Raw genomic sequence first — 10,334 nt, 5'->3', positions numbered from 1 at the left:
ATTTTCTGTATTTCAGGCCCTCATTTTTCATAAAAGAAAATATTTATATCACTTTTAGGACAGTCATTGGAAATTCTCTGGGAACGATAGCAGCCTTTTGCTTTTTTAAGCATTCCTTTAGATAATAGATAAAACTAAATTTAGAAATCACTGTTTTAGAAGTGAGACTTCTATGAAGATCACAAATGGAACAAATACTTTGAGTCTTATCCCATCTGTAAATTATAAGCCTCTATAAAAGGCATGAACCTGAATATCTTAATTCCTGATCATTACTAGCAGAATGTTTTACATGTAATAACACCAAATAAAAGTTGGCTTGGTTAAAATGAGACAGACTTTGTTTTGATTAGTTTATTCTCCCATGAATGCAATCTGAATAGTACACACAGATATTTAAGGGTTGCTAGGTTTTATTTGGGGCAGAGAAAGAAGTATTTTTATGATCCTAGGTGTGAGTCTATCATAAAGGAAAAAAAAGAAAAGTAAAAAAAAAATTGCATATATATGTATATATATGTATATGCACATGAGTCTATCTGCACATATGCAAATGTATATTTCTATAATTTTTTATTTGATATATATATGATAGCAGACACTTTTAATTGCCTACCCAATATCCATTTTCCCCAACTTCTAAAACTAACCAAATAATAAATTCTTTCATTGTCTCAAGTTGTCCAGAAAGGAAAATTCACAATCATGTCTTACAACACACCATCTTGCAGGCCAATTCTAACAAATAAAATGAAAACATAAGCATTGTGGATGAGCTAATTAAAAATATAAAGATGTATTTAGCCAATATGTACCTTTTGTTCTTCTGCTCTTTGCCTTCATGGAGTGGCAGCCACCTTGCCTGTATGAGATAGAAGGCACAGACAAAGTAGAAAGACCCTGGGTTCATAAGGAAGCCATGGATCCAAAATTCTAGACTAGTATTATGTACATCTGGAGTTGTTTTATATCAAAAAGAAAAGTCCAATTTGGATAAAGAAGTAGCAGATTCTTTGTAACCTTCAGCTGAGTGCAACCTACATAATACATTAGCCTCTAGCCCAGTAGAGATTTAGGAGCATATAGATACATAAAACTATAAGATAAATAGTTTAAAAAGGGGAAGGAAAATAATATGGGGAAAATGATGGAGATTCACATAAGGTTAGTTTAGAGAAAAAAAAATACAGGCCACAAGTTTCCAAACACTTTTCTAGAAGAGGCTCACAAGTTTAGGTCTGAGTCTTCTACGACTCCTTACCAAAGTGGAAACATGATCATAGTGTTATGGTCAAGGGAAATCAGTTGTTTAGATAATGTCAAGCTCTTCCTGATATTCTGGTGCTAGAATGAAATAGATTGAGAAGAGACTATGCAGAAGGGCAGGATAGGGAGAAGGCAGGTAGTGTGTTTAGACGATACAAGGTAATGATTATTTCTCAGTGAGAGAGTAGCTGTAATGCTGATAGTCAGCCTAGACTTCCACACTTTATGCTATTCTGTGTGAGGAATGTAGAAACAATTCTGAAGTTATTTGGTAGTATATGAAATCTCACCCCCCTCCCACACAATAACTAGAGGTTAAGGCATTGATATTAAACATATACCTAAAGGAAATCATGAAATCCATTTACATATTACGGTGAGGGTAACTTCACCTGAGATAGACATGGCCCTCGTATGGATTTGACAGTCCAACTAGTTTTTTGAGTCCTAAAATAATTTTCAGACTTTTGAAGAATAGTAAACCCACAAAGCTAATCTGGCTTGTACTTGAGAGCTGTGGAAGTCTTTGAGGAAATGCTTATCCTATTTTAGAAAAATTTAGTGATAGTGATCTGATGAAATTCAAGTCAAAAATGTAAGAGTAAATGAGAATATATCTCCCTTTTCTTTTTTATCGAGTTTATTTATTTACCTGAAAAAGTTTTTAATGTTTATTTTTTTGAGAGAGCACGAGCAGGGCAAGGGCAGAGAGAGAGAGAGAGGGAGACACAGCATCAAAAGCAGGCTCCAGGCTCTGAGCTGTCAGCACAGAGCCTGACGCAGGCTCAAGTCCATGAACTATGAGATCATGACCTGAACCAAAGTCAGAGGCCCAAAGACTGAGCCACCCAGGCACCCCTAAGTTTATTTATTTTTGAGAGTGTGTGGGAATGGAGGAGGAACAGAGAGAGAGAGAGAGAGACAGACAGTCCCAAGCAGTGCACAGCCTGGCACAGGGACTTGGGGCACCATCCCACAAACCGTGAGATCATGACCTGAGCCAAAAGCAGGAGTCAGACACTTAACCGACTGAGTCACCCAGGCGCACCTATCTCCCTTTTCTTGAAACCTCCTGCCTGGAAGCAAACATCGGAACATATCTGGTGCTAGTACCACTCGCTATACTATGTGGCCCAGAGTTAGAGTATGGTTTGTAGTTTTTGGAATTTATGAATATGAAGGAGTTGGATTTACTACAGATGGAGAACAATGTGTGTGATTCTCAAGTCTATCTTACCAAATGTTGAATAATGGATAGATGTATCAATGAAAAATATTCTATTCCTCTAGGAACCTTTGAACAGTAATAAGAATATATTTCCTCTACAAAGAATCCTTTGGTACGTTCTAGTTGAGCATTAGTTGTTGATTTTCCTCTAAGAGTTCTCTTAAGAAGATGTAGTTTTAGAGTCCTAGACAATTGCCTTAAACTTTGAAATATTTGTCTTTTTCTCCCCTTTTGGTCACGTGCCTAGATCTGGCAGTTGTTGTCTCTGCCAAATGAGCTGTGGTCCCTCTCCTCCTTTCTTTTCTCTTACTGTTCTCTGCATTTCCTTTCCTTCCCTCTTTTCACCTCTATTCCTTTTGTCCTCACCCTCCCCTCTCTTTTCTTCCCTTCTTTTTTCTTTCCATATTCTTTTTCTTTCCAGATAATGCCTGGAATTTTCTAGATGTGTAAGTAGTAGTGGTTTATTATTCCAGTCCTCCTATACCTTATATCTATTATTCTCTTACAGTCATGAAATATATGAGCAGGTGGTTCCTCTCAACCATTTTGTTGATTGGAACAGCTATTGTTGTCGAAAAAAACCTTGATGACAGAAAATGATATGAAACAGGAAAATATATTTGGAAAAAATCTTGAATGACCATCACATACAGATAGATTTCTAGAGTTCTAGAGTACAGTTTAAGACCCCATTGTTCCTGCATTTCAGTATAGTGATTTGCAGATAGACTTGTACGATTAAACTAAGAAAGATACTTCTCTCCCTTTTTTCCCAGTTTTAGTCCTTTCTACAACTTAGCGTGATGCATCAAACTAATTAAACTCACCTCAGGTCCAGTAGCTTGTCAAGTTGAGAGAAACCTCTATGAAAAAAATATGTACAGCTATTGGTATCAGATATGTCTTTTCTTCTAAATTCATAGCATTTGAGTTATAACTAAGATGAGATACTTTTGTTTTTCTTTCTGCCTTAATGAGCACTCTGTACTATTTGTAGTACACAGGATTGCACTGTTATCCAATTAGGAATGTATACAGGATGCAAGGCTTATTATTATTCTGCACATAATTGAGCCATGCATCTTCTACATCATCATTGTTTTATCTCCCTCAGAGATGCTCATTATCATGCGTAGCTTTTGCTTTTTGGCAGAATTGAGAATGTCCTTTGGGGGTTGAACTTCAAAGTAACTTGACATCCTCATTAACTTTTATGGCAACTAAGATATTGAGCATCCTTATACTGAAGAGTAATCTCAAATTCTTATCATTTTTTTTCTCCCTCCATTAATTACATACAATCTTATACTATTATGCATCAGAAAAAAAAATGAGCAGAAAACCAAAAGAAATTATCGACGTTTTTGAATATATTTTTTGTGGGTGTCTAAGTGGAAATGGCATTTTTTCCCTTATAAATCAAGACGTGGGTGTTCTATGAAAACAAGACTTTAGAAGTTCACATAACCATTTAAATTTGTTATTTCAGAGAATTTGAAACCTAGGGAATGTTGGTGATCACTGAGATTACCCATCTTATTTTATAGATAACATTGCAAAGGCCTAAAGAGGGTAAAGACTCATCAAAATTGGCAGAATAAAATTAAAGTCACAGAGCATTTTTCCAAGCCAACCGTCTTGAATTCATGTTAAAGAATGCTAAAGTGTCTTTAGTGTTATATGCTAAACTTTAGTGTTATATGTATAGTGCTAAACACTTTATATGCTGAAGTGTTATATGAGGATACGACATAGGTTGGGCAGGGAGAATTGTCCAAATTTCATTTCTTCCCAGAGCATCCTCCAGATCACTGTAAACTATGTACTTGAACATGATACTTCTCTGTTTAAAATACATGGCTAGTACTTCATCGCCTACACTTGTGTGATTATCAGGATCTCACAATATCATGCCTCTTATTCAGCAATCAAGCACATATTGTCCTATAATTTCTCACTGAACATGCATTTTAATTAGAATACCATTGTGGATGGACAGTGGTTTTCTTCATCCTGGATTGTGTTGTTGGAAAATCTCTGATACTCTTTTCCTACCAAAACATGTCACCCCTCCTTTGCGCTGGAAGTATACTCTCATAAGTCACTTTAAGAGATGTTCACCAGGGGACAAGTGAGCCATTCATTGAGACCAAAGGACTACTTGGGAGTGTGTGGTAGTGAATTAAGAAACAGCTGTGAATTTCAAGGGTACCAGATTTGGCTCTGAAATAAAGACGTTGATAGACTGCTTGACTTAAGAAAAGCCTTTGTAAGATAAAATACCTTCATTAACCACACAGTTAAAAGTACCTTTTATAATTATGGAATAGAAAGATACACAAGTAAACATCTGTATCTATGTCTCTATTACATCTGTGGAGATCCATGTATCCCAGTTTCGAACAGGCTTTCATTTATGAAATCATAGATCAGTCTCTAAAACTAATATTAAAATAACTCAAATCCTTTGCTTTTATCCTTGAAGAAAATTAAAAGATCAAAAAATATAACCCACATAATATGAAAAGTCATTTAATCCTTTTCTCCGTATTCTTTAGTTCTCTAAAACCATCTGAATATTCTCACTCCACAAACCACAAAAATCTTTACATTCATGTAATTGTCAATTTTCTCAGATAATTTTATTTTCTTGGCCACTTTTGTCCCCCCCAGAAATCCATATCATACTCATGCCACACCCTCACAGCCACCATGATGCTAACCATGAAGCCCTCAGCTGCTCAATTCTGGAATGAGTAGACTCTATCTTCCATGTTTCTCACAAGAATCAGCCCCTTCTTCCTCTTTCCCTAGTCTAATTCTGTAGGAGATGGGTATGTATATGATTGCATACATGTTAATTCAGATGTATATTATTGTAAATACATGTTAATTTTATAAATTATATAGGTCCATATAATTTTTGGCATTTCTAACTTTAAATGTGTATATATAAAATACACAAAAATGAAACATACATAAAAACCACCTGCATTTCTACCACTACTCAATTATAAACACAATTTGTATATTCATTGTATCTCTTTAAATTATATATATTTATGTATATATATATATAATATATACATATATATATTCTCAGTATATACAATCCATTATATACAATAATGGGATTTGAATTATATATATAATATCCTATTCACAATTATTATATTTCTCTAAGGGAATTTTAAAACACATAAAAATGTGATGCTTAAAATAATTCTATTGCATTTTATTTTGTGAATATACCAGAATTTCTTTAACTAGTCTCAGATATGTGGACATCCATGTGAAAAATCTATATTGAAATGAACTTCAAAAGTTTCCATTTTATAGAAAGAACAATCTGATTTTAATACCTGAGGAGATTCACAACTACTTTTGAAAACTCTTCAGAATCTTCAAAGAACCAAATATACTTTCAACTATAAGAGAAATTGTTTGGTGTAAAATGAAACTGGCTTGGGTCCATTTAACATTCTTTTAAAGTTACCCAGAAACTAAGTTAAGGTGTCATTCCCTCTATTATAATGGAAGAAAGAGAAATTTATTAATTTCTAGTTTTTAAAAGAAATTTTAAATTTAACTTGAAAAGTTCTTTTTCAGATATTGTTTTTATGATAAGAAGTATATGCTCATCAGAAGATATTTTAAGCTCACTGTAATCATTCAATTACTTCATCAATCTAATGCAGACACTACTTATTTTTCATGGTAATTTTATTCAGTATTTTGCAGTCCAGACACACTAAAAAGTGCATTTTTTAAACAAATGAAATTGGAACAGTCAGTGAAAAGAGGCTGAATCTGATGGAATTTTTAAGTAAATGCCTACTTTAATATTCAATTTATTTATTCAATAAGAGGGCAATTGACAGGTAAAGAGAAAAATGATATGTTTTAATCAGATTCTAAATTCACAGCTTAGCCTTGTGACAGAAGGAATCAAACAGTGTAGAGTAATATGTTCTCTTCTCTGAGCCTCTTACCAAGAAGCTTTAAAAGTTGCAAACATTAACCTTTATAGTAACCTTGTAAAATTGGCACAATCCACATTTTCCAGCTAAAGAGATAAGCAACGGAGAGGTTAAAGTCACAGCGTAAAATGCAAATAGCAATTTAGCAAGCATAGGCAAGATAAATCTTGCACTGTTTCACTCTTATACCTATCTGACACCCTCTTGGCAAAAGAGAAAATACTACTATTATGACACAATGACACTAATAGCAATAAGGACAATGATGACAACTGCTAATATCACTACTAGTACTAATGATGATCCTAACAACAATAGCAATCAGAACAAAAGATTATCATGATTGGGAAAGTTTGAGGAGATTAAAAAATCGTCATCAAAACAAATTAAAATGAAAAAATACCACTTGAACGAAAACTTTTATTTATTTTTCTTTAAAGTTTATTTATGTATTTTGAGAGAGAGAGAGAGAGAGAATGAGTAGAGGAGGGGCAGAGAGGGGGGTGGGGGGACAGAGGATCTAAAGCAGGCTCTGCTCGGATAGCAGTGAGCCTGATGGGGGGCTCAAACTCATGAACCATGATATCATGACCTGAGCCGAAGTCCAACACTTAACTGACTGAGCCACCCAGGCACCCTGAAAACTTTAATATTTTTAAGAGAAATTTATGTTGAGATTATATCCTTGGACTTAAATAAGGGTAAGGGAGCAAGATATAAAATTGCATTGCTTTCTGGAACGCAGTCTCATTTGTTCTACCTTTATCTACTGATTAGTTATAAAAGGAAAAAAAACTTTTCAACATTTTGGCAGGAATGTAAAGATTGAACTAAATGAAATTGTTATTTTTGTAAGACAGGAAGAGCCAAATGTCAGCAATTTCATATGACTTACCTAATAGAACTAAGCTTATTTAGTTTTTCACATTGAACAGTGTATTTAGGTCCTTTTCTCTTGATCTGTTTGCCTTCCCTACTAATCCTTTCAGGCCTATCTGATCTAATCTTGCTCCTCTGTTCTAAAATACTCTTACTTCATGTTTGTAGTCAAGAGGGAGACATTTTTAACATTTCCTACATTATTGGTTGTTGACGGAAAGGCTCTACATCCCAGGCCTTATTCCATTAGAGCAATAGGCATGAGGAATTTCATTAACCAGTAACTAGAATCATGGCCATATTCCCAGTAGTAGGAGTTTTAAGCTCTTGGTAGATTTTAGAATCAGTTCTGTTCTAGGTATGAATTTCAACTAGTTTCATAAGCACTGCAACTTTGAGCAAATGAAGTTCCTTTACCCTCAATATTCTCACCTGCAAAACAGGAATGATAATACTTGTCTTAAAGGGAAACTATGTTATGATATAGTATATAGTATATATATATTATATATTATATATATTATATATTATATATATTATATATTATATATTATATATATTATATATTATATATATTATATATTATATATATTATATATTATATATATTATATATAATATATGTATATAAAGGGAAACTATAAATATATATTTTAAAGGGAAACTATAAATATATATTTTTTAAAGGGAAACTACATTATATATAAAATTACATATATAAAACTATATATATATATATATAAATTACATATATAATTAACACACGTATAATAAACAGTTAAATGGACAGTGAGACCTGGGTTTCTAATAATGGCAGTGGATTTATATTTTTTATTTTTTTATTATTTATTTTCTAAAGTTTTTTAGTTTTGTTTATTTTGAGAGAAAGATACAGACAAGTGGGGTAGGGCAGAGTGAGAAGGAGAGAAAGAATCCCAAGCAGGCTCAATGAGCATGATTTGAGCTGAAATCAAGAGTTGTACACTTAATTGACTGAGCAACCCAGGTGCCCCTTAGTGGGAGTTTATAGATAAGCAAGGACAGGAAGTTAGAATGATCTGTGCAATAATGGATTAAAGTTGGAGATTTTAGTATTAACTCATGCTTAGCTTCATATAGTTGCAAATGGTTAGAGAAATATTTATTAGATACGTGTATATTCACAGGCTAGTACAAAAACATATATTTTCTTGCTTTGGCAACTGAAAGGACTTACAAATAACAATGCCCTAGTAGCAATGAATGCACCTAGCACCTAAATTGTTATTTCTAATACCATTTGCCAGTAAAAGGAACTAAGACTCCTTGGTGGGAGGTTGGGGCAGTGGGAAAAGTTTATTTTAGGACTGGGGCAGTAAATGTGTAAGATAAGCCTGGAGCATCTCTTAGTTCCATAAAGTAAGAGAGTGCTAAAAACAAAAACAAAAAACATATAATGGTAGACTTTGTCAATGGCACACAGGAACCAACCAAAAAGCTCCCAAGAGCCAAAGTTGGAACTATTTGAACAACAAAATAAAGTAGTATTGGATTATATGCATAAATATTCATGAGTTTATCCTGACATAAATGAATTATTGAATGAATAAAAAAATAAATGGGGAAGAAAATACAAATATCTCAAGCAGAAAATTTCCAAATGATGTATGTAGATAGTCCAACCTCAAGTGAAGTTATGCTCTCACTTAAATGTGGGCTACATATAGTGATTTCCTTCTAAGCACTACAGTATGCAAAGGTTAAAAAAGAGTAACTTTACAGTGGAGAAACCTAACACAACTTTAGCAAGGTGGTGAAAGTCAACATCAAGGTGATATCATATTGATAGTATTTACCCTCAATATGATGTAATAAAAATTGCACATTACCTCTATGGTCTTTTCTCAAAGCACATAACACCAGTTTAAAATAAGAAAAACAATAGACAATTTCCAATAGAAGAACTCTCTACAGAATACCTGACAAGCAATCTTCAAAATTGTCAAGGTCATTAAAAACAAGGAGAGTCTCAAAGACTGTGAAAGCAAAGAATAGACTAAGAATGTATGATGAAAGTAATGTTACATATTGGATGGGATCTTGAAACAGAAGAAAGATATTAGGTAAAAAGTAAGGAAATTTTAATAAAGTGTGTACTTTAGTTAATAATAATGCTTAATTATTAGTTCACCAATTGTGACAAATGCAGGATACTAATACTAATGCAGGACATTAATAATAGGGAAAACTAGGTGTGGGGTATTTAGGAACTCTGTACTATCTTCACAATGTTTTCTGTAAGTATAAAAATTTTCCAAAAATTAAGTTCATTAAAATAAAAAACTAAATTAAAAATAATCATTGAAGAAGTTAAGACATTACACTAGAAATATGCAAAAAAAAGCAATAAAGAAGAAACAGAGGGGCAAAGTTATAGGACATACAGAAAACAAAAAGCAAATGATAGACATAAATTCAACTATATCAATAACATTAAATATAAATGTATTAAATAATCAAATCAAAGGCAGAAATGCCACAATTAAAAAAAAAACCAGATCCAACTTGATGCTGTCAATAGAAGAAACATGTAATATTAAAGATACAAATAAGATGAAAGTAAAAAAAAAAGAAATAATTGTACCATCCAAATAGTAATGATTAAAGAGATAAAATGACTCTAATATCATACAAAAGACTTTAAAACAGCTCAGAGCCTGGAGCCCACTTCAGATTCTATCTCCCTCTCTGTCTCTCTCTCTGCCCCTCCCCTGCTTGCTTGCACACGCTCTCTCTCTGTCTCTCAAAAATAAATAAACATTAAAAAAAAACTATCATCAGAGATAAAGAAGTGAATTTTATAATAATGAAAGGATTAGCCCATTGGGAAAATCTATCAATTATAAATATATATGTCTCTAACAAGTGTATATAAAGCAACAGCTGACAGAATTAAAGGAAAATATAGACAATTTAACAATAGTAGGTGGAGACTTCAATATC

Source organism: Neofelis nebulosa, chromosome 5, assembly GCF_028018385.1.
Source record: "Neofelis nebulosa isolate mNeoNeb1 chromosome 5, mNeoNeb1.pri, whole genome shotgun sequence".
Taxonomy (NCBI): Eukaryota; Metazoa; Chordata; class Mammalia; order Carnivora; family Felidae; genus Neofelis; species Neofelis nebulosa.
This window is presented reverse-complemented; position numbering follows the sequence as displayed.